The 24,257-nt window shown below is 39.5% G+C and overlaps 1 long non-coding RNA gene across 2 annotated transcripts in view; it reads left to right on the top strand.

Moving 5' to 3' along the window:
• Positions 1 to 7,548: 7,548 nt before the first annotated feature.
• Positions 7,549 to 24,257, top strand: part of LOC136155403 (uncharacterized) — a 37,068-nt gene continuing 20,359 nt past the window's right edge. Inside the window, exons 1-2 of one of the 2 annotated variants that reach the window (XR_010660805.1) lie at positions 7,549 to 7,573; positions 20,407 to 20,630. This is a non-coding gene — a long non-coding RNA (uncharacterized lncRNA). Of the gene's footprint in view, positions 7,574 to 18,500; positions 18,605 to 20,406; positions 20,631 to 24,257 lie in introns of those variants that run through there. The other variant, XR_010660806.1, reaches the window with a different exon arrangement.

Genomic DNA, 24,257 nt, shown 5'->3' on the forward strand with positions numbered 1-24,257 from the left:
GTTATTCTTTAGCAAACTTATATGGCCATTTTAATGAGTATACATTTTTTCAGTACTGTGAGGAGATGCTTTTATCATCATCACTAATACCCCTTAAAAAATCTTTTAATTACCTTTCCCCTCTTGCTAACTAAGGCCTTCTTCTCCCTCATGCCTACTTCTCTGAAAGTGAAAGTGAAGTTGCTCAGTCATGTCCGACTCTTTGTGACCCCATCGTGTCTGACTCTTTGCGACCCCACGGATGGTAGCCTACCAGGCTCCGCGGTCCTTGGGATTTTCCAGGCAAGAATACTGGAGTGGGCTGCCATTTCCTTCTCCAGGGGATCTTCCCAACCCAGGGATCGAACCCGGGTCTCCTGCATTGCAGACAGATGCTTTACCGTCTGAGCCAGTCTAAAGGGTGTCTTATTCTTCTTTCTCTACTTCTTCACTTCCTGTTCACTTCTTAACCTTCTGTTGGCCTCTGTCCCCCACTGTATAAGTTGGTCTAGTTACTGTTACCATTGACATTAGTTGCCGCATCCGGAAGGATACTTTAAGTCTTCATTTTCCTGACTCACTCTGCAGTATTTGACATTATTGATCATTTCTCTTTGAAACTCTTCTGTGGCTTCATTTTCTTTTTGTTTTCCTTTTCTTGCCTTTTTTTTTTTAGCCTCTTATAATATCGTCTTTGCTCTTTTGTCTGCCTCCTCCCTAAAATATCACCAAACCCCAGGATTCTTTGACTTCTCCTCTCCATGTTTTCTCAGATAGTCTCATCTACTCTCTTAGTTTATTACCTGAATATTGGTGACTCCCCAGCCTCTCAGGCTGACACTTCTCTGCTGAGTTCTGTTCTGATATGCCCAGCTTGACACTGGCATTTCCATTTGGATGAAGGCTGTGTGTTCACATATGCCTAGTGCTGAACTTTCAGCTTCTGTCTCACATTCGTTTCTCCTTCTATATGCTCAACTTTGGTTGGAAGCTTCAGCATCGACCCAAGCCAGCATTCTGGAGTCTTTATACGTCTCATTCTCTGCCTGTCACATACCACTTGCCGAGTTCTATCAGTTCTTAAACTTAAATATTCTGTTCTGTCCTGTCCCACTGTTTCTTAGGCTCTAATCATCTCTCATATGTTCCTACAGTAGGTCTCCTTGCTTCTGGCCCTATTCTTATCACATTCACCCTTTAGTCCTGAGTAATATTTCTCCCTAGTGAAGTATACAGAGCTTATCATAATTAGTTCCTGCCTAATTCTTTGGCCTCATCTCCAACTGTTAATTCCCCTTGCGTGTTGTAATTCAGTCACACTGAGTCACTTCTGCTCCTTTAAACATAGCGTGTTGCCTGTGCTTCTTTGTCACTGCCTAGAATATCCCTCCTTTCTTCTCTGCCTGGCATATTTTATAACTTTTTTGGACTTATTTGTTCCCTTGACTATTTTGGTACTATATACCTATTTCTATTATTGTATCATTGAACAACATATTAAAGCAATTATTGGCTTACTTTATTGCTTTTCCTGTAAAGCTGTGTGTTCCTGAAAGTAAGGGATCATGTTTTATTCATATTTGTATATTTAGAACTATGCTCAATAATTGTTTGTTAAATTGAATACTTGGTTTTTGTTTTCAATTTTTTTTTTGAAAACCAAAGTTTGAAAGTGTGTGTGTTTTTGTAGATTCTTGCATGTGAATTCATGGTTGGTAGGGATGTTTTTGATTGTATGTCTGTTTTTTTCTACATAATAGATAGTAAAGCAAATTCATTCCGGCCTTATATCCTTTTTAATAATGAGTTTCAATAGCAAATCACTTTCCTTTTTGTTTTATATTCATTTGTTTATCTCCCATTTATTTCACCAGGCACTGAAGTAGTTCAAACTCAGTTCCGGGACTTAGTTTCTTTTTGTATAAACATTGCCTAATCTTAGAGGAGGGAAAAAACAAAACATAAAATTAGAAAGAATCTCTTCAATAAAAATACTTATGAAACCTGTGTTGACAATTCTTAGGTTGAGATTTTCTGTGTATATTTTTGCTCTGCTTAAATGGATCTCATAATACCATTTATGTGTCAGTAACATATATGAATGCTAATCTTTTGTGTACATTGTGGGACATAAGAAAAATGGAAGTATATTCAAATAAACATTTGTGCAGTGTTAATCATTTCAGTTCAAAACCATATCTTTAAAAATGATAGCACAACTTTATGTTTTCAGATTGAACTTAGAGAACGAGAGATAGAACGACTGTCGATTGCATTGGATGGGGGTCACTCCTCTGATATCCTTTCTCTGGAGACTAGAAATAAAGCCAATGAAAAGCTTATTGCTCATTTTAATATTCAGGTAACGACTTTTATGATTATTTCACTGAGCGTATAAAGTTGTAAGTGTTTTTAACAGTCTTTGGGTTTGTAAAGGTGGAAGGGTTTTTTATTTGGGTATTATCTACAGCAGAAAAAATTACATAGAGTCAGAGTATCCAAAATTGGGTACAGCTGTTGAAAAATCCTGTTTTTATATTTAATGAGGTGTAGGAATTGATAATACCACAGTATTAGGTGTTTAAAAGAAGAGAATAAACTACAGGTAAAAAGTAATCCTCAATTTGCTTTAAAAATTGTATATGTACTTTCAGAGAGAGAAAACACTAGAACTACGCCAAAATACACTAATAAAGGTTTATCTTTGTGTGGTGAGATAGTCTTCTTTATGATTTTCTCCATTTTCAAAATTTTTATTTCTTTTATAATATTACAAATATTATTTTTAAAAATAAATATAAAAAGTAAACATAGTTTTTATTTAACTATGTAGTAGTTTGCCTTGCCATGCGTTTGACCTAAGAGTGAAAGAACAAGAGATTTCTTGAAACATGACAAATGGCCTTTAGAAATTTTTTTTAACTGAAGCACAGCTGAGTCACTGTGTGTTACTCTCTGGCGTGCAGCAAGTGACTCAGTTATCCGTATTGTATCAGTGTTGTTTTTCATATTCTTTTCCGTTGTGGCTCTTCGTTTTTAACTGCACTGGGGCTCCTGTGCTGCACGTGGGCTTTGGTTCCCACGGCCGGGGCGACTGTAGGCAGCGCACAGGCGTCTTGCGGAGGCGGCTTCTCTTCTTGCCAAGCTTGAGCTCCAGGGCCCAGTCTTTAGCAGTTGCAGCGGGCGGGCTCGGGAGTTGCATTTTTCAGGCTTAGTTGCCCCGTGGCCTGCGGGATCCTAGTTTCTGGATGAGGGTTGCGCTAGTGTCCCCTGCTTTGGCAGCTGGGATTCCTAACTACTGGACCACTAGGGAAGTCCTTCCATTATGTTTTATTACATGTTATTGAATATAGTTCCCTGTGCTATATGGTAGGACCTTGTGTATTTTATATACAACAGTTTGTATCTGCTGATCCCAGACTCCTAATTTATCCCTCCCCAATCCCCTCTCCCCTTTGGTACCCATAAATTTGTTTTCTGTGTCTTCGAGTCTGTTTCTGCTTTGTAAGTAAGTTCATTTGTATTTTTTTATTCCACACATAAGGGATATCACCTGGTATTTGTCTTCTTTCTGACTTCATTTAGTGTGATAATCTCTAGGTTTGCCCATGTGTCTGTAAATGGCTTTATTCCCTTCTTTTTATGGCTGAATAATACTCTTGTGCGCGCGCGCGCGCGCACACACACACACACACACACACACACACACACACACACACACACACACACACACACACACACACACACACACACACACACACACACACACACACACTACATCATCTTTATCCACTCACCTGTCAAGGACATTAGGTTGTTTCCATAGGATCTTTAGAAATATAGATATCACTGCTGCCTGGACTGCAGCCAGAGTAGATTAAGTCCCAAATATTAGCATAGCTCTTGAGCAGTGCTGTTCAGTAGAAATAGGGTATGAGCCACATATGTCATTTAAAATTTCCTAGTAGTCTGATTAAAAAAAGTAAAAACAAGTGAAATTAATTTTAATAGTGTATCTACTTACATATATCCAAAATGTTATCATTTCAACATGTAGTTGGTGTTGTCAGATATCTTTGGCATATTGTACTATTTTTTTGTACTAAGTCTTTGGACTCCTCTTTGTATTTATAGCACACCTCTGGACTAGCCACATTTTAAGTGCTCAGCAGCCATATGCAGATGCTAGTGGCTACTGTATGGGACCGCACTCCAGACTAATATCATCATAGTGGTAATCTTGTCATATATTTAGAACTCTATATTGGGAAAAGGCTCACACAAATTTCTTACTTATCCTTTCCTTCCATGCTTGAAAACTGAAGACATATATATATTTTTACAAAACCACTCATCAGCAGTTTTACAAATCAAAACTATAAATTTGAAAATGTAGAATAGCTGGAGTTTTAAGTTTCAGTATTTTAAAAAACACAGTGTTTTGAAGTATTTTGAAAGTTCAGTATTTGATAATTTTCCGATTTATTGATTTATGAATTAGAAATTCCATTTAGGTTGACTTTCTTCAGCAAGCTAATAAAGACCTGGAAAAGCATATACAAGAGCTTATGGAAACCAAGGAAACAGTAACATCTGAAGTTGTTAATTTAAGTAACAAAAATGAAAAACTCTGCCAGGAATTAACTGAAATAGACCAGTTAGCACAGCAGTTGGAAAGACATAAAGAAGAAGTGCTCAAGACTGCCGACAAAGAACTTGAGGAAGCAAAGGTACGTCTCAGCTGTGGGGGCGCTCGTTAATTCTCCTGGAGTGGAGTGAGCTTGAGTTCTTTTGATATCCCATCCAGGTCTTTTGGTTTGTTTTGTAATTCAAGCTTTTTTAAAGTGTTATTTACATGCTCTAAATGTTGGCACTTTCTCCAGTTGTTCACGCGTCTTTCTGAAGCACATCTATTCTTATGGCAATTCTCCAGATTCCTTCCTCTTTTCACTCAAGATTTTCATCTGTCCTTTCTTTGCATTATGAGCAGGCTTCTGAAGTTTGTCCTCTAGGTCATTATGTGCTCATGAACCCTTTAAAGGTATTTTTTGAAACTGTATATGTCCTTGTACATTTTTAAGTTGGTAGCTAACATTTTTCATCTTTAAATAGATGCAAAGGATGTAATTTCTAATCAGTTGTAAACATTGATCTCTTAAAGTTGTCATATTGTTCTTATAAATATAGCCAGTAGAATCCAAATGACCCTTCTTGAAATCCCCACAAAATTGTATCTTATTGTAACATATTTTATGCTTGAATATCTTTTTATGATAACTATCAAATGTCTGTGCAATTAAAAACACACATGAATTGAAATTTTTTTAATTTAAAAATGTCCTGTGATTGTAAGGTTCAGAATGTTAGCATTTTCCTGTAAAAAGTGTTATCATTATAATTATTAGTAGTCAATGGATCAAAGTGACAGATGTAGCACAAATGTTGGTACTTATCAGCTAAAAAAGTAAAATTGTACTGAAAAGACATCTTTTAGTAAGATATAATGGGAGAAAATAGCATCTTAATAAAAGGCTTTGACCAGCCCCAACATTTCAGGTGTTGTCTGGTACTTCAGAAGTTTTTTATATGTAGAGATATAGTATGAAATTAGAAGCTTGCTTTTCTTTTGAAAAGTGGGCAAAAGGCAATTGTGGGAGGGTAGATGAGAAAGAAGAATTCACATGATACCTAGACCACAGGTTTTCAGGTAGATAATTTTTAAGAAGGATATTTGCAAATTAGGAATCCAGATATTGATTTTGTAAAACTGTATGTATATGATAGTTTTGCATAATACTTGGATAATCTTTATATTATCCCAAGTATGAGTATAACCTATTGATAGTTTTAAGGTCACTACTTTACATCAAACTAAAATGAATTAATCTTATACAGTGTCATCTCCATTAATTAGTAGAATAGAAAGAAACTGCGTCAATAAAGGCCATATGTGAAAAGCCCACAGCTAACATCATACCCAGTGGTGAAATACTGAAACCTTTCCCTCTAAGATGAGAAACAAGACTAGGATGTCCATTCTCTCTACTTCTGTTCAACATAGTACTGGAAGTCTTGACCAGAGGAATTAGGCAAGAAAAAGAAGTAAAAGGCATTCAAATTGGAAATAAAGAAGTAAAATTTTGTTTCCAGATGAGATGATATTATGTACAGAAAACCCTAAAGATGCCAATAAAAAAAAAAGAACTAATAAATTCAGCAAACTTGCAGGATACAAAATCATTGCATAGGAATCTGGATGCATTTCTATATTAAAATCCAAAAAGAAAATTAAGAAAATAATCCTGTTTATAGTAGCGTCAAAAAGAATGAAGATCTTAGGGATAAACTTAACCAAGGAGGCAAAAGACTTATATACTGAAAACTATAGAACACTGCTGAAAGAATTTAGAGACAGAAATAAATGGAAAGATATCCTATGTTCATGGATTGGAAGACTTTATTGTTTGAATGTCCCCACTACCCAAAATAATCTGCAGATTCAGTGTGATCCCTCTCCAAATCCCAGGGATAGTTTTTTTTACAAAAATAGGAAAAAATCCAAAAATTCATATGGATCTCAAGGGACCCAGAATAGCCAAAACAACCTTGAAAATGAAGAAAACATAATTAGTGCAATTTTTAAAAATTGTTTATTTTACCAGTCTTAGTTGGCACGTGGGATCAAGTTCCCTGACCAGGGATCAAACCTGGGCCCCCTGTGTTGGGAGCATGGAGTCTTAGCCATTGAACCACCAGGGAAGTCTCGATTAGTACAGTTTTAATTTTGCTTTTGTGACTTTGGTTTCTTTGCAGTATTTCTGTTATCTCATTGCTCTCCTTTTCTACTTTCTTTGCATATTCTCTCATGTGTGCACAACATACTGAACAGTTTCACATGTCACATGGGCAGTAGTTGAGAATGACAACTTGGCTGAGTAAAAGATTCCTGTTAGGTCATAATATTTTAACCTTGGCATTCAGCACTCTTAGTTGCCATTTAGAGGATCCAGGTTGATCGTCTCCTGGATGAGGGCATGGCAGCCCTCTTCAGTATTCTTGCCTGGAGAATTCAATGGACAGAGGAGCATGGTGGGCTGCAGTCCTCGGGGTAGCCAAGAGTTGGACACAGCTGAGCACTGAGCACAAGCCCAGGTTGATAGTAGTGGGTGGTGGAAAAGCAAATAGGGTAGGAAAGTCAGGAAATGACAGGGCCGTAAGAGGAATTCTAAACATCAAGGCTTGAGGAAAGTCCTACAAGTACACAGACAGAAGATTTTCAAGTGGCTCTCTTGTTGCACGTGTTACAAATAGGTCCCTATAAGCATTCAGGATACCAGAAATTAAAGAGAAAGCTAAACTTTGCGTCCTCTTCATGGAAACTGAGGCCTATAGCTGGCTGAAGCTTTGGCTCTCACTGATGGCAGGGAACATGAATTACTCAAAAATGACTTGGCCTCATCTTCACTGTCACCTAGCATTAAGTATTCTTGACTTTTAGGTATGTACCTAATAAGCTTTTCATTCCTAGAAAGAGATTAAAAAAAACCTTTCTGAAATGTGGAATCTTCAAGAAACAATGGGAAAACTTCAACTGGTGAGTAGGTTTTGTATTGAATTGCTAGAATTTTCATTAAAAATTTTATGTTTTATTTTACATTTTTTTGCTAAATATAATTTACCTATCATATTTACTGTTTTAAGTGTACAGCGGTTTTGGTATAGATACAAAGTAGTACAGCCATCACTACTAATTCCAGGACATTTTAATCACTCCAGAAAGAAACCTCGTACCCATTAGCAGTCAATCCTCGTTTTCCTCTGCTCAACCTCTGACAGTTGCTAATCTGCTTTCTGTCTCTGTAATCTATAATTTGCCTATTCTAGATATTCTATGTAAATGAAATTATACAATATGTAAACCTTTTATGTGTGATTTACACTTAACCCATTGTTTTCAATGTTCATGCATATCATAGCATGTATCATTACTTCTTTTTTATGGCCAGTAATATCCAATTGTATTATATATTTGGTTTTTTATATTATTTTTATATATTTTTATATTATTATTTTATATTTATATTATTTATATTTCTAGAAATTAAAAAAAGTTTATTGGAATAGAGTTGATTTACAATGTTGTGTTAGTTTTAGATACACGGCAAAGTGAGTCAGTTATAATATACATATATTCACTCTTTTTTACAGATTCTTTTATGTATAGAGGCCATTACAAGAGTATTCAGTAGAGTTCCTTGAGCTATACAGGGGGTCCTTGTTAATTTCCTATTTTACATATAGCAGTGTGTATATACAGGGGGTCCTTGTTAACTTCCTGTTTTACATACAGCAATGTGTACATACAGGGGTCCTCATTAACTTCCTGGTTTACATACAGCAGTGTGCACATACAGGGTTCCTCATTAACTTCCTGGTTTATATACAGCAGTGTGCACATACAGGGGTCCTCACTAACTTCCTGGTTTACATACAGCAGTGTGCACATACAGGGGTCCTCATTAACTTCCTGGTTTATATACAGCAGTGTGCACATACAGGGGGTCCTCATTAACTTCCTGGTTTACATACAGCAGTGTGCACATACAGGGGTCCTCATTAACTTCCTGGTTTACATACAGCAGTGTGCACATACAGGGGTCCTCATTAACTTCCTGGTTTATATACAGCAGTGTGTACATACAGGGGTCCTCATTAACTTCCTGGTTTACATACAGCAGTGTGCACATACAGGGGGTCCTCACTAACTTCCTGGTTTACATACAGCAGTGTGTACAAACAGGGGTCCTCACTAACTTCCTGGTTTATATACAGCAGTGTGTACATACAGGGGGTCCTCATTAACTCCCTGGTTTACATACAGCAGTGTGCACATACAGGGGTCCTCATTAACTTCCTGGTTTATATACAGCAGTGTGCACATACAGGGGGTCCTCATTAACTTCCTGGTTTATATACAGCAGTATGTACATACAGGGGTCCTCATTAACTTCCTGGTTTACATACAGCAGTGTGCACATACAGGGGGTCCTCATTAACTTCCTGGTTTATATACAGTAGTGTGTACATACAGGGGTCCTCACTAACTTCCTGGTTTATATACAGCAGTGTGTACATACAGGGGTCCTCACTAACTTCCTGGTTTACATACAGCAGTGTGCACATACAGGGGGTCCTCATTAACTTCCTGGTTTATATACAGCAGTGTGTACATACAGGGGGTCCTCATTAACTTCCTGGTTTACATACAGCAGTGTGCACATAAAGGGGGTCCTCATTAACTTCCTGGTTTATATACAGCAGTGTGCACATACAGGGGGTCCTCATTAACTTCCTGGTTTATATGCAGCAGTGTGTACATACAGGGGGTCCTCACTAACTTCCTGGTTTACATACAGCAGTGTGCACATACAGGGGTCCTCATTAACTTCCTGGTTTATATACAGCAGTGTGCACATACAGGGGGTCCTCACTAACTTCCTGGTTTACATACAGCAGTGTGCACATACAGGGGTCCTCACTAACTTCCTGGTTTATATACAGCAGTGTGTACATACAGGGTTCCTCACTAACTCCCTGGTTTATATACAGCAGTGTGCACATACAGGGGGTCCTCATTAACTTCCTGGTTTATATACAGCAGTGTGTACATACAGGGGTCCTCACTAACTTCCTGGTTTACATACAGCAGTGTGCACATACAGGGGTCCTCATTAACTTCCTGGTTTACATACAGCAGTGTGCACATACAGGGGTCCTCACTAACTTCCTGGTTTACATACAGCAGTGTGCACATACAGGGGTCCTCACTAACTTCCTGGTTTACATACAGCAGTGTGCACATACAGGGGGTCCTCACTAACTTCCTGGTTTACATACAGCAGTGTGCACATACAGGGGTCCTCACTAACTTCCTGGTTTACATACAGCAGTGTGCACATACAGGGGTCCTCATTAACTTCCTGGTTTACATACAGCAGTGTGCACATACAGGGGGTCCTCATTAACTTCCTGGTTTATATACAGCAGTGTGTACATACAGGGGGTCCTCATTAACTTCCTGGTTTACATACAGCAGTGTGCACATAAAGGGGGTCCTCATTAACTTCCTGGTTTATATACAGCAGTGTGCACATACAGGGGTCCTCACTAACTTCCAGGTTTATATACAGCAGTGTGCACATACAGGGGTCCTCATTAACTTCCTGGTTTACATACAGCAGTGTGTATATACAGGGGTCCTCATTAACTTCCTGGTTTATATACAGCAGTGTGTACATACAGGGGTCCTCATTAACTTCCTGGTTTACATACAGCAGTGTGCACATACAGGGGGTCCTCACTAACTTCCTGGTTTACATACAGCAGTGTGCACATACAGGGGTCCTCACTAACTTCCTGGTTTATATACAGCAGTGTGTACATACAGGGGGTCCTCATTAACTTCCTGGTTTATATACAGCAGTGTGTACATACAGGGGTCCTCATTAACTTCCTGGTTTACATACAGCACTGTGCACATACAGGGGTCCTCACTAACTTCCTGGTTTATATACAGCAGTGTGCACATACAGGGGGTCCTCATTAACTTCGTGGTTTATATACAGCAGTGTGTAGATACAGGGGTCCTCACTAACTTCCTGGTTTACATACAGCAGTGTGCACATACAGGGGGTCCTCATTAACTTCCTGGTTTATATACAGCAGTGTGTACATACAGGGGTCCTCACTAACTTCCTGGTTTACATACAGCAGTGTGCACATACAGGGGTCCTCATTAACTTCCTGGTTTACATACAGCAGTGTGTATATACAGGGGTCCTCATTAACTTCCTGGTTTACATACAGCAGTGTGCACATACAGGGGGTCCTCACTAACTTCCTGGTTTACATACAGCAGTGTGCACATACAGGGGGTCCTCACTAACTTCCTGGTTTATATACAGCAGTGTGCACATACAGGGGGTCCTCATTAACTTCCTGGTTTACATACAGCAGTGTGCACATACAGGGGGTCCTCACTAACTTCCTGGTTTACATACAGCAGTGTGTACATACAGGGGTCCTCACTAACTTCCTGGGTTATATACAGCAGTGTGCACATACAGGGGTCCTCATTAACTTCCTGGTTTATATACAGCAGTGTGCACATACAGGGGTCCTCACTAACTTCCTGGTTTACATACAGCAGTGTGCACATACAGGGGGTCCTCATTAACTTCCTGGTTTACATACAGCAGTGTGCACATACAGGGGGTCCTCATTAACTTCCTGGTTTATATACAGCAGTGTGCACATACAGGGGGTCCTCATTAACTTCCTGGTTTATATACAGCAGTGTGCACATACAGGGGGTCCTCATTAACTTCCTGGTTTATATACAGCAGTGTGCACATACAGGGGTCCTCACTAACTTCCTGGTTTATATACAGCAGTGTGTACATACAGGGGGTCCTCATTAACTTCCTGGTTTATATACAGCAGTGTGTACATACAGGGGTCCTCATTAACTTCCTGGTTTACATACAGCAGTGTGCACATACAGGGGTCCTCACTAACTTCCTGGGTTATATACAGCAGTGTGCACATACAGGGGTCCTCATTAACTTCCTGGTTTATATACAGCAGTGTGTACATACAGGGGTCCTCACTAACTTCCTGGTTTACATACAGCAGTGTGCACATACAGGGGGTCCTCATTAACTTCCTGGTTTACATACAGCAGTGTGCACATACAGGGGGTCCTCATTAACTTCCTGGTTTATATACAGCAGTGTGCACATACAGGGGGTCCTCATTAACTTCCTGGTTTACATACAGCAGTGTGCACATACAGGGGGTCCTCATTAACTTCCTGGTTTATATACAGCAGTGTGTATATACAGGGGTCCTCATTAACTTCCTGGTTTACATACAGCAGTGTGCACATACAGGGGTCCTCATTAACTTCCTGGTTACATGCAGCAGTGTGCACATACAGGGGGTCCTCATTAACTTCCTGGTTTATATACAGCAGTGTGCACATACAGGGGTCCTCATTAACTTCCTGGTTTACATACAGCAGTGTGCACATACAGGGGTCCTCACTAACTTCCTGGTTTACATACAGCAGTGTGCACATACAGGGGGTCCTCAATAACTTCCTGGTTTATATACAGCAGTGTGCACATACAGGGGTCCTCATTAACTTCCTGGTTTACATACAGCAGTGTGCACATACAGGGGGTCCTCATTAACTTCCTGGTTTATATACAGCAGTGTGTACATACAGGGGTCCTCATTAACTTCCTGGTTTATATACAGCAGTGTGCACATACAGGGTCCTCACTAACTTCCTGGTTTACATACAGCAGTGTGCACATACACGGGGTCCTCAATAACTTCCTGGTTTATATACAGCAGTGTGTATATACAGGGGTCCTCATTAACTTCCTGGTTTATATACAGCAGTGTGCACATACAGGGGTCCTCACTAACTTCCTGGTTTACATACAGCAGTGTGCACATACAGGGGTCCTCACTAACTTCCTGGTTTATATACAGCAGTGTGCACATACAGGGGTCCTCACTAACTTCCTGGTTTATATACAGCAGTGTGTACATACAGGGGGTCCTCATTAACTTCCTGGTTTACATACAGCAGTGTGTACATACAGGGGTCCTCACTAACTTCCTTGTTTATATACAGCAGTGTGTACATACAGGGGGTCCTCATTAACTTCCTGGTTTACATACAGCAGTGTGCACATACAGGGGGTCCTCAATAACTTCCTGGTTTATATACAGCAGTGTGTATATACAGGGGTCCTCATTAACTTCCTGGTTTATATACAGCAGTGTGCACATACAGGGGTCCTCACTAACTTCCTGGTTTACATACAGCAGTGTGCACATACAGGGGTCCTCACTAACTTCCTGGTTTATATACAGCAGTGTGCACATACAGGGGTCCTCACTAACTTCCTGGTTTATATACAGCAGTGTGTACATACAGGGGGTCCTCATTAACTTCCTGGTTTACATACAGCAGTGTGCACATACAGGGGTCCTCACTAACTTCCTGGTTTATATACAGCAGTGTGTACATACAGGGGTCCTCACTAACTTCCTGGTTTACATACAGCAGTGTGCACATACAGGGGTCCTCACTAACTCCCTGGTTTATATACAGCAGTGTGCACATACAGGGGGTCCTCACTAACTTCCTGGTTTACATACAGCAGTGTGCACATACAGGGGTCCTCACTAACTTCCTGGTTTAGATACAGCAGTGTGCACATACAGGGGGTCCTCATTAACTTCCTGGTTTACATACAGCAGTGTGCACATACAGGGGTCCTCATTAACTTCCTGGTTTACATACAGCAGTGTGCACATACAGGGGGTCCTCATTAACTTCCTGGTTTACATACAGCAGTGTGCACATACAGGGGTCCTCACTAACTTTCTGGTTTACATACAGCAGTGTGCACATACAGGGGTCCTCACTAACTCCCTGGTTTATATACAGCAGTGTGCACATACAGGGGGTCCTCACCAACTTCCTGGTTTACATACAGCAGTGTGCACATACAGGGGTCCTCACTAACTTCCTGGTTTACATACAGCAGTGTGCACATACAGGGGTCCTCACTAACTTCCTGGTTTATATACAGCAGTGTGCACATACAGGGGTCCTCACTATCTCCCTGGTTTATATACAGCAGTGTGCACATACAGGGGTCCTCATTAACTTCCTGGTTTACATACAGCAGTGTGCACATACAGGGGTCCTCACTAACTTTCTGGTTTACATACAGCAGTGTGCACATACAGGGGTCCTCACTAACTCCCTGGTTTATATACAGCAGTGTGCACATACAGGGGGTCCTCACTAACTTCCTGGTTTATATACAGCAGTGTGCACATACAGGGGTCCTCACTAACTTCCTGGTTTACATACAGCAGTGTGCACATACAGGGGTCCTCACTAACTTCCTGGTTTACATACAGCAGTGTGTACATACAGGGGTCCTCATTAACTTCCTGGTTTATATACAGCAGTGTGTACATACAGGGGTCCTCATTAACTTCCTGGTTTACATACAGCAGTGTGCACATACAGGGGTCCTCACTAACTTCCTGGTTTATATACAGCAGTGTGCACATACAGGGGGTCCTCATTAACTTCCTGGTTTACATACAGCAGTGTGTATATACAGGGGGTCCTCATTAACTTCCTGGTTTATATACAGCAGTGTGCACATACAGGGGCCCTCATTAACTTCCTGTTTTACATACAGCAGTGTGCACATACAGGGGTCCTCACTAACTTCCTGGTTTACATACAGCAGTGTGTACATACAGGGGTCCTCATTAACATCCTGTTTTACATACAGCAGTGTGCACATACAGGGGTCCTCACTCACTTCCTGGTTTACGTACAGCAGTGTGTATATACAGGGGTCCTCACTAGCTTCCTGGTTTACACACATCAGTGTGCATGTGTCGTGCCCAGTCCCACTTTACGCCCTCTCCCTGCTTATCTCCGGCTCACCGTGGGTTTGTTTGCTGCATCTGTAACTGTACATCTGTTTTGTAGATAAATTCATTTGTACCCATTTTTTAGATTCCATATATAAGTGATACCATATGATACTTGTCTTTCTCTGACTTATTTCTGTCAGAATGTATATTTGTATACTTCTTTAATCTCATATATAATAGGTAGCAAGTTACACTCAAATTTGGAAAGCCTGTTAGGAATTTTATATTACTTAAATGACTTCATTACTCGTCATTTTACTAATATTAAATGTAAAAACTGATAATTACTTGATAAAATTGTTGACCTTTATTAAAAAGAACTCAGTTTTCTTTTAATTATTTTGCTTGGAAGTACAAACCATCTTACTAGTCATATTGTTCATTCTGGTGGTCTTCAAATGAGACAACTAGTAATCATCCCAGCATAAACCTGGATGTAACCTAACTTAGATATAATCTATAGCCTAGAACCGGCAGAAAGAATGTCTTGTGTAAAAGTAGAAATTCCTAGGTGGTCACCTGATAGATTATTGAGACTTTTTTAATAGCCTGCTAAATTGGATGAGTCTCCATTAATGTTGGAAACAAAGACTAATACTACCTTCCAAGTTCTCTCATTACTACACTCTTTTTACAGTCTAGTAGTAATACTCTGTGGCAGTCATGAGGCAAATTAAAAAGTGAAGCCTTTTGTGATACACTGGCTCATAGTAGGTGTTCAGATACTTAACTGGTTTTTCACTATGTTATGTTCATTATGAACAGTGTATCACAATGCCTTTCTGTTTTATCCAACTACTTTATCAGGTAGTCAGTTCAGCTGAACACTGAATAATTAGCTAAACCTGCTAGTTGTTGTCCACTTTTGAGTTTCATAGATACGTAAAAGTGTCCCATGAAGTCAGGAAATGTAAAGTAGATGTTTTGATGATGTTTTCACTATAGTGTAAGCTCCATGAGGACAGGGAATTTTGCTGTTTGTTCACTGCTGTTTGTAATGCACACTGTTTGCAGTTGTATGTGATTTATAATATTGTCTCAGAACTGTGACCAAGTTTCAATATTGTTGCCTGACAGCAAGATGTAGCCACTTTCTGACCTTTCTTATTTTTTCCATTGGTATTACATTTTATGTATTTTTAAGATAAAGGCTAACAGTATTATTAGCTAACATTTATTAAGTACTTGCCGTGTGTTAGACACTGTACAGAGTGTTTCACACTCATAGAATCACCCATAGGTGGATCTGTAGATGAGTCATTCATAGATGACTCCTCGGTGTCCGGGTGCTGGTCTTACCCCCATTGTGTAGGTGAAACTGAGAATAACCCCGTACTTATGTATACCCGTGGTGGTCTCAGAGCACCGTCTTCACTTACATATACCCGTGGTGGTCTCAGAGCACCATCTGCACTTAACGTATACCTGTGGTGGTCTCAGAGCACCGTCTTCGCTTATGTAAACCCGTGGTGATCTCGGAGCACCGTCTGCGCTTACGTATACCCGTGGTGGTCTCAGAGCACCATCTGCACTTAACGTATACCTGTGGTGGTCTCAGAGCACCGTCTGCACTTAACGTATACCTGTGGTGGTCTCAGAGCACCATCTGCACTTAACGTATACCTGTGGTGGTCTCAGAGCACCGTCTTCGCTTATGTAAACCCGTGGTGATCTCGGAGCACCGTCTGCGCTTACGTATACCCGTGGTGGTCTTAGAGCACTGTCTATTTTCGCTTTTCTTTAAACACAAAAACGCCTTAAAATTTTTTATTGAGCAAGTCATATTCACTTTTTTGAAAGACAATATGCTAAACAAATTAAAAGAAAATAAAATCCAATAATTCTACTACTTTAGAAGGGAGCACTGTTGAGTTTGGGTTTTATGATGCTTTTAGCCTCAATTGAGAATTAACTTTAATTGAAATGGTATATATTTGACTGACTAAAAGTGTGTGTATGTGAATTACTCTTAAATAAGTGTGCTTTCATGTTTTGTACAGTTTCTAGAAATCTTAATTTTTTTTTTTAATTTTTTAATTTTTTTAATTTTTCAGTGAGTTTTGTCATACATTGATATGAATCAGCCATAGAGTTACACATATTAGAAATCTTAATTTTAGTGTTAAAATTTTCAGGAATTAAGCTTATGTCATAAAGAACAGGAGAGGCTGAATGATGAACTCCTTACAAAATCAGACCTGGAAACTGTTGTTCATCAGCTTGAACAAGAAAAGCAAAGACTTAACAAAAAATTGAAAGTTTTGCAGTTACAGGTAAAATATAAAATGTTAATAACTTAAAAAGTGTGATTTCCTCTTAATGTTTTATTTTTAGTAGTAGATGGTGTTTCTTTTTCATTCATTCATTCAATAAATATTTGTTGCATGTTTGCGATGTATCAGAAACCAGACTAGGCACTGAGATACAGTAGAAAATCTCTCTCCCTCAAGGACCTTACAGGAACCTTTTATATTCTGACTAGTTGGTACAGGGAACCCCAGCTGAATATTTTCCAATGAAAATTTATCTTTCTTTGAGACACAGGATAATAGAATTAAGACTATGGGGAAGACCATTATGAAATAGTGGGAAGTTGAAGTACAGAATCTTTTTAAGTAAATGCAGTTTTATCACCTTCAGGCACACACACACACACATGCACACACTTAACATACTTGAAATAGGCTAACTTTCTGCCAGGTACCTTATGCTAAATGAATTGGTTTAAGGAACTTGTAAGAATTCATTCATTCATTCATTTGACAAATGGTTATGAGCCTGTAGTGCTGGGATGTATAAAGGTAAAGAAGATACACAGGCCCACTGCTCTTGTGGAGGCTTTAATATAGTTAGGGAGAAAAACTGGTAGCACATAAGTGAAGGAATTAATCTCAGATGGTCAGGGTATTAGATAAAATGGGAGGGTATGCTAGAGATCATCTGATCAAAGGGCTTAGTGCTGGACACCAAGCCTTATGACAATCTGGGGCAATCTTCCAGGCAGGGGGGATGACAAGTGCAGAATCCTGGTGCCATCAAACTCCATGTGTCTGAGGAAGTGAAGGAAAGCCAGTGTGCTATTTTAAGAAGCTGCTGTATCCTAGGCTCTTCAGCATCCGTGGGGCTAATCTATCTGACCCCTTGTCTGCTTAACCAGCTGTTTGACTTGAGCATGTTCTTTAATGTTACTTCAGTTTCCCTGTCTCTGTGGTTAAGATGGCACCTAACCCAAAAGGTTGTCATGAGGATTAAATGAGTTCATATATTATTAAAGTGCTTAGGCCTACATATGAAAGTTAGCAATTTTACTTCCTTTCATGCTATGTCTATCTTGCCATTTCAGCATAATCTCTCAGATAGCTGAAACTCCCTTGTTTCTTTGTGTTTTGAATGCATCCTCCTACCCAAAATCCAGCCGTGGATCAGCTAAAACATTCACACGTGAGCAGCTAAGCGCTGCTTGCCTGTGCCCCAGTTGAGTTCAGTTCAGTCACTCAGTCGTAGCCGACTCTTTGCGACCCCATGGACTGCAGCACACCAGGCCTCCCTATCCACTCCAGCTCCCAGAGTTTACTCAGACTCATGTCCATTGAGTCAGTGGTGCCATCCAGCCATCTCATCCTCTGTCGTCCCCTTCTTCTCCCGCCTTCAATCTTTCCCAGCATCAGGGGCTTTTCCAATTAGTCAGCTCTTCACATCAGGTGGCCAAAGTACTGGAGTTTCAGCTTCAGCATCAGTCCTTCCAATGAACACCCAGGACTGATCTCCTTTAGGATGGACTGGTTGGATCTCCTTGCAGTCCAAGCGACTCTCAAGGGTCTTCTCCAACACCACAGCTCAAAAGCATCAATTCTTTGGCACTCAGCTTTCTTTTTAGTCCAACTCTCACACCCATACATAACTACTGGAAAAGCCATAGTTTTGACTAAATGGACCTCTGTTGTCAAAGTAATGTCTCTGCTTTTAATATGCTGTCTAGGTTGGTCATAACTTTTCTTCCTAGGAGCAAGCGTGTGCCCCGGACGGTAGCTATAGCACTGGAAGTTACATGGCCCCGAACCACAGCGCCCCCTTCAGTGAGGTATGGAGATCTTACTCTATATTCCTTACTGCTTGATCTCCCATCCTGCGGGAACATACTCAAGTGTTTTTCATTCTCAGTAAACCCATTCTGAGTAGATGATCTTACCTCCAGTTTTCCTAAAAGAACAGAAGCCATCAGGGAGGCATTCCATGTTTCCTGTCCCCAGATCTTGAACCTGTCCATCCTTATCTTCCCTGTTAGAGTGGAGCCATTTGGCTTTTATGATGGGCCACTGCCTCCATCTGTTCTCTAGGTCCCATTCTCTCTCACTTTAAAATGCTACATATTATCTCTTTTTGATAACATTAGCTTTTGTACTGTTTTTTCCCCATTGGTATTCAAACATGCTTTTCCCTTTTCCCATTCTAAAGCAAAAACTGTGACCCATCCCTATCCAGCTACTCTTTCCTCCTCATTATAGCTTTTACATCTTGAAAAGTCATTCATCCCTGCTTTTCTGCTTGATCACCTTCTATCCTTTAGCACCTCTGCTGCTGCTGCTGCTAAGTTGCTTCAGTAGTGTCTGACTCTGTGTGACCCCATAGACGGCAGCCCACCAGGCTCCTCTGTCCACAGAGTTCTCCAGGCAAGAATACTGGGGTGGTTTGCCATTTCCTTCTTCATTTAGCACCTCAGTCCACTCCAGTTTGCTTCTGTCCTCTACTTCACCAGTACAACTGCTCTCGTTAAGGTCACCAGTCACCTCCATTGTGCCAAATACAGTGGACACTTTTCATTCATCAGTTTGACTTACCATTTAAGGCATTTGCCCATTCCTTCAGCTCTCTTACTTTCTTAACCTCTCTGGTCACTCAGAATAAATTCTGCTGTTCATCCTCTGGATTGTATTGCACACTGTTCTTTTGTGACTCTTGTCCTGCTACAGTTAGAATAATTATTTGACCTTGGACATGTTTTTCATACTGTATTCTTAGCTCATGCTGGACCTACAGTAAATTCTCAATAATTATCTGTCAAATGAATGAAAGAAGATGGTAAGTGACTTGGAATATGTCTTGAAAATCACTTCATGACTTTGAATTGTAAAGAACATCAGTTAAATTAGATTGAACTATACAAAATTGCCAATATTAGGCAACTTTTGGCTTCCCAGGTGGTCCTAGAGGTGAAGTACCTGCCTGCCAGTGCAGGAGACATGAATGATGGGGGTTCCATCCCTGGGTTGGTAAGATCCCCTGGAGGAGGGCATGGCTACCCACTCCAGGATTCTTGCCGTGGACAGAGGAGCCTGGTGGGCTACATACAGTCCATGGGGTCGCCTAGAGTCAGACACAACTGAAGTGACTTAGCATGCATGCATGCACAGGCTACTTTTGACTCCTGAAAATGTCATTTCTATGGTAAAAGTTAATAATTGTGCTTGTGTGAGGAAAGACTAGTTATTCTGTGTATACTATGTTAAATTTAAGCTTCATGTTAAAGTCACGCATATTATAACCAGTTTGAACAGGTAAATTTTCTTTTAGTGCATTTTCAGGTCATCAGAGAGTAAGTACCATGTGATAATTTATTGTTCACTGTGTAGTACTGAATAGTACCCAGACTTGTATATGACAAAAGCAGGACTTGACTTATTGGATTTTATTTAAACTTTTAATATAATTTTTTTTAAATCTTTTCCTTTCAGCATTTACCTCTTTGATATTTGGCAGTTGTAGGTGATATGCAAAACAGCTAATGATTTTTAGTAGCTTTCATTGTAAAAATTATAGTTTATTTGGCTGATTATACATTTTATATGCAACATTGTTTTAAGATTTTATGACTTTAATTTGCAGAAAGAGAACTTACTGTGGAAATTGAGAGGATGAGACTAGAACATGGAATAAAACGACGAGACAAGTCACCTTCTCGTTTAGATACGTTTCTGAAAGGTATAGAAGATGAATGAGATTTTTATAAGAAAGAACTAAAAAAACTCCAACATATAATACAGCGAAGATCTTGCTCTAGAAGTCATTCTACATGTGAAAAAATTCCAGTATTTAAAACACTAGAAAAGGTAATATCTCTTTGTGAGAGTGTTTGATAAGGCAAAAAAGAGCTTTATGAGCAAACTTTTGGTTTATTATTGTAATAATGTAATGTTATTCATACTTATTTTTAGGAAGTTTTTCTTAATTTTCATTTTTGTAGTCTTCGGTGACCATTTTGTAGTCTGTGACTTTAGGAACACTGCATTAATTAGGAAAACTACTTAAGAACAAAGTGTAAGGTACTGATTCCTGGAAATTAAGGGAGATTGAATAGCTCATTATATATCTGGGAAGAGTGCAGGGGCATCTGAGCTTCCAGAAACTGGATCCAGGAACTCATGCTGCTGGACACTTCCTCTCTTTCTAATCTTTACTTTTGGTATCATCTGCATTTTCTCTCTTTAAGTAGAATGGCTTTGTCTCCATGGCAGGCTACGTGGCTTCAGGCCATTCCCATTCTTGGACCAGTCAGAAAGGCAGGCCACATTGTACAGACCAGGCATCTTCTATGATAACTGTGCAAAAGGAAGGGGTAAAAAATGGCAGTGAGCACTGGACAGATCATCCCCTTTGTCCACTACAATCATGTTTGCAACTTGATGGTCTGAAGATGTATAAGGTTAACGATGATGAATAAAAACATGAGAATAAAAACATGTCCTCATTTTAGGTCTTAATTATTTTCAAAATTTTATGACTATCATTTGGGTTCTTTACATTTTTCTTTCTTTCTTTTTTCATTTATTTTTATTAGTTGGAGGCTAATTACTTTACAATATTGTAGTGGTTTTTGCCATACATTGACATGAATCAGCCATGGATTTACATGTGTTCCCCATCCTGATCCCACCTCCCACCTCCCTCCCCATCCCATCCCTCTGGGTCATCCCAGTATCCCATCCCAGCACTTGTTCCTGACCAGCCCTGAGCACTTGTCTCATGCATCCAACCTGGACTGCTGATCTGTTTCACACTTGATAATATACATGTTTCAATGCTATTCTCTCAGATCATCCTACCCTCGCCTTCTCCTACAGAGTCCAAAAGTCTGTTCTGTACATCTGTGTCTCTCTCTCTGTTTTGCATATAGGGTTATCATTACCATCTTTCTAAATTCCATATATATGTGTTAGTATACTGTAATGGTCTTTATCTTTCTGGCTTGCTTCACTCTGTATAACGGGCTCCAGTTTCATCCATCTCATTAGAAGTGATTCAGATGAATTCTTTTTAACGGCTGGGTAATATTCCATGGTGTATATGTACCACAACTCCCTTATCCATTCGTCTGCTGATGGGCATCTAGGTTGCTTCCATGTCCTGGCTATTATAAACAGTGCTGCGATGAACATTGGGGTGCACGTGTCTCTTTCAGATCTGGTTTCCTCAGTGTGTATGCCCATAAGTGGGATTGCTGGGTCATATGGCAGTTCTATTTCCAGTTTTTTAAGAAATCTCCACACTGTTCTCCATAGTGGCTGTACTAGTTTGCATTCCCACCAACAGTGTAAGAGGGTTCCCTTTTCTCCACACCCTCTCCAGCATTTATTGCTTGTAGACTTTTGGATAGCAGCCATTCTGACTGGCGTGTACCCCTTTTGGATAGCAGCCATTCTGACTGGCGTGTACCTCATTGTGGTTTTGATTTGCATTTCTCTGATGATGAGTGATGTTGAGCCTCTTTTCATATGTTTGTTAGCCATCTGTATGTCTTCTTTGGAGAAATGTCTGTTTAGATCTTTGGCCCATTTTTTGATTGGGTCATTTATTTTTCTGGAATTGAGTTGCAGGAGTTGCTTGTATATTTTTGAGATTAATCCTTTGTCTGTTTCTTCATTTGCTGTTATTTTCTCCCATTCTGAAGTGTGTCTTTTCACTTTGCTTATAGTTTCCTTTGTTGTGCAAAAGCTTTTAAGTTTCATTAGGTCCCATTTGTTTATTTTTGCTTTTATTTCCAATATTCTGGGAGGTGGGTCATAGAGGATCTTGCTGTGATTTGTATCAGAGAGTGTTTTGCCTATGTTCTCCTCTAGGAGTTTTATAGTTTCTGGTCTTACATTTAGATCTTTAATCCATTTTCAGTTTATTTTTGTGTATGGTGTTAGAAAGTGTTCTAGTTTTATTCTTTTACAGGTGGTTGACCAGTTTTCCCAGCACCACTTGTTAAAGAGGTTGTCTTTTTTTCCATTGTATACCCTTGCCTCCTTTGTCGAAGATAAGGTGTCCATAGGTACCTGGATTTATCTCTGGGCTTTCTATTCTGTTCCATTGATCTGTATTTCTGTCTTTGTGCCAGTACCATACTGTCTTGATGACTGTGGCTTTGTAGTAGAGCCTGAAGTCAGGCAGGTTGATTCCTCCAGTTCCATTCTTCTTTCTCAAGATTGCTTTGGCTATTCAAGGTTTCTTGAATTTCCATACAAATTGTGAAATTATTTGTTCTAGTTCTGTGAAAAATACCATTGGTAGCTTGATAGGGATTGCATTGAATCTATAGATTGCTTTGGGTAGTATACTCATTTTCACAATACTGATTCTTCCAATTTATGAACATGGTCTATTTCTCCATCTGTTTGTGTCCTCTTTGATTTCTTTCATCAGTGTTTTATAGTTTTCTATATATAGGTCTTTTGTTTCTTTAGGCAGATATACTCCTATGTATTTAATTCCTTTTGTTGCAATGGTGAGTGGTATTGTTTTCTTAATTTCTCTTTCTCTTTTCTCATTGGTAGTGTATAGAAATGCAAGGCATTTCTGTGTGTTAATTTTATATCCTGCTACATTACTGTATTTATTGATTAGCTCTAATAATTTTCTGGTAAAATCTTTAGGGTTTTCTATGTAGAAGATCATGTCATCTGCAAACAGTGAGAGTTTTACCTCTTCTTTTCCTATCTGGATTGCTTTTATTTCTTTTTCTGCTCTGATTGCTGTGGCCAACACTTCCAAAACTATGTTGAATAGTAATGGTGAGAGTGGGCACCCTTGACTTGTTCCTGACTTTAAGGGAAATGCTTTCAATTTTCACCATTGAGGACAATGTTTGCTGTGGGTTTGTCATATATAGCTTGTGTTATTATGTTGAGGTATGTTCCTTCTATTCCTGCTTTTTGGAGAATTTTTATCATAAATGGATGTTGAATTTTGTCAAAGGCTTTCTCTGCATCTATTGAGATAATCATGTGGTTTTTATCTTTCAATTTGTTAATGTGGTGTATTACATTGATTGATTTGCAGATATTAAAGAATCCTTGCATTCCTGGGATAAAGCCCACTTGGTCATGATGTATGATCTTTTTAATATGCTGTTGGATTCTGTTTGCTAGAATTTTGTTAAGGATTTTTGCATCTATGTTCATCAGTGATATTGGCCTGTAGTTTTCTTTTTTTGTGGCATCTTTGTCTGGTTTTGGAATTAGGGTGATGGTGGCCTCATAGAATGAGTTTGGAAGTTTGCCTTCTTCTGCAATTTTCTGGAAGAGTTTGAGTAAGATAGGTGTTAGCTCTTCTCTAAATTTTTGGTAGAATTCAGCTGTGAAGCCATCTGGTCCTGGGCTTTTGTTTGCTGGAAGATTTCTGATTACAGTTTCGATTTCCGTGCTTGTGATGGGTCTGTTAAGACTTTCTATTTCTTCCTGGTTCAATTTTGGAAA

This window comes from Muntiacus reevesi, unplaced genomic scaffold (assembly GCF_963930625.1).
Source record: "Muntiacus reevesi unplaced genomic scaffold, mMunRee1.1 SCAFFOLD_141, whole genome shotgun sequence".
Taxonomy (NCBI): domain Eukaryota; kingdom Metazoa; phylum Chordata; class Mammalia; order Artiodactyla; family Cervidae; genus Muntiacus; species Muntiacus reevesi.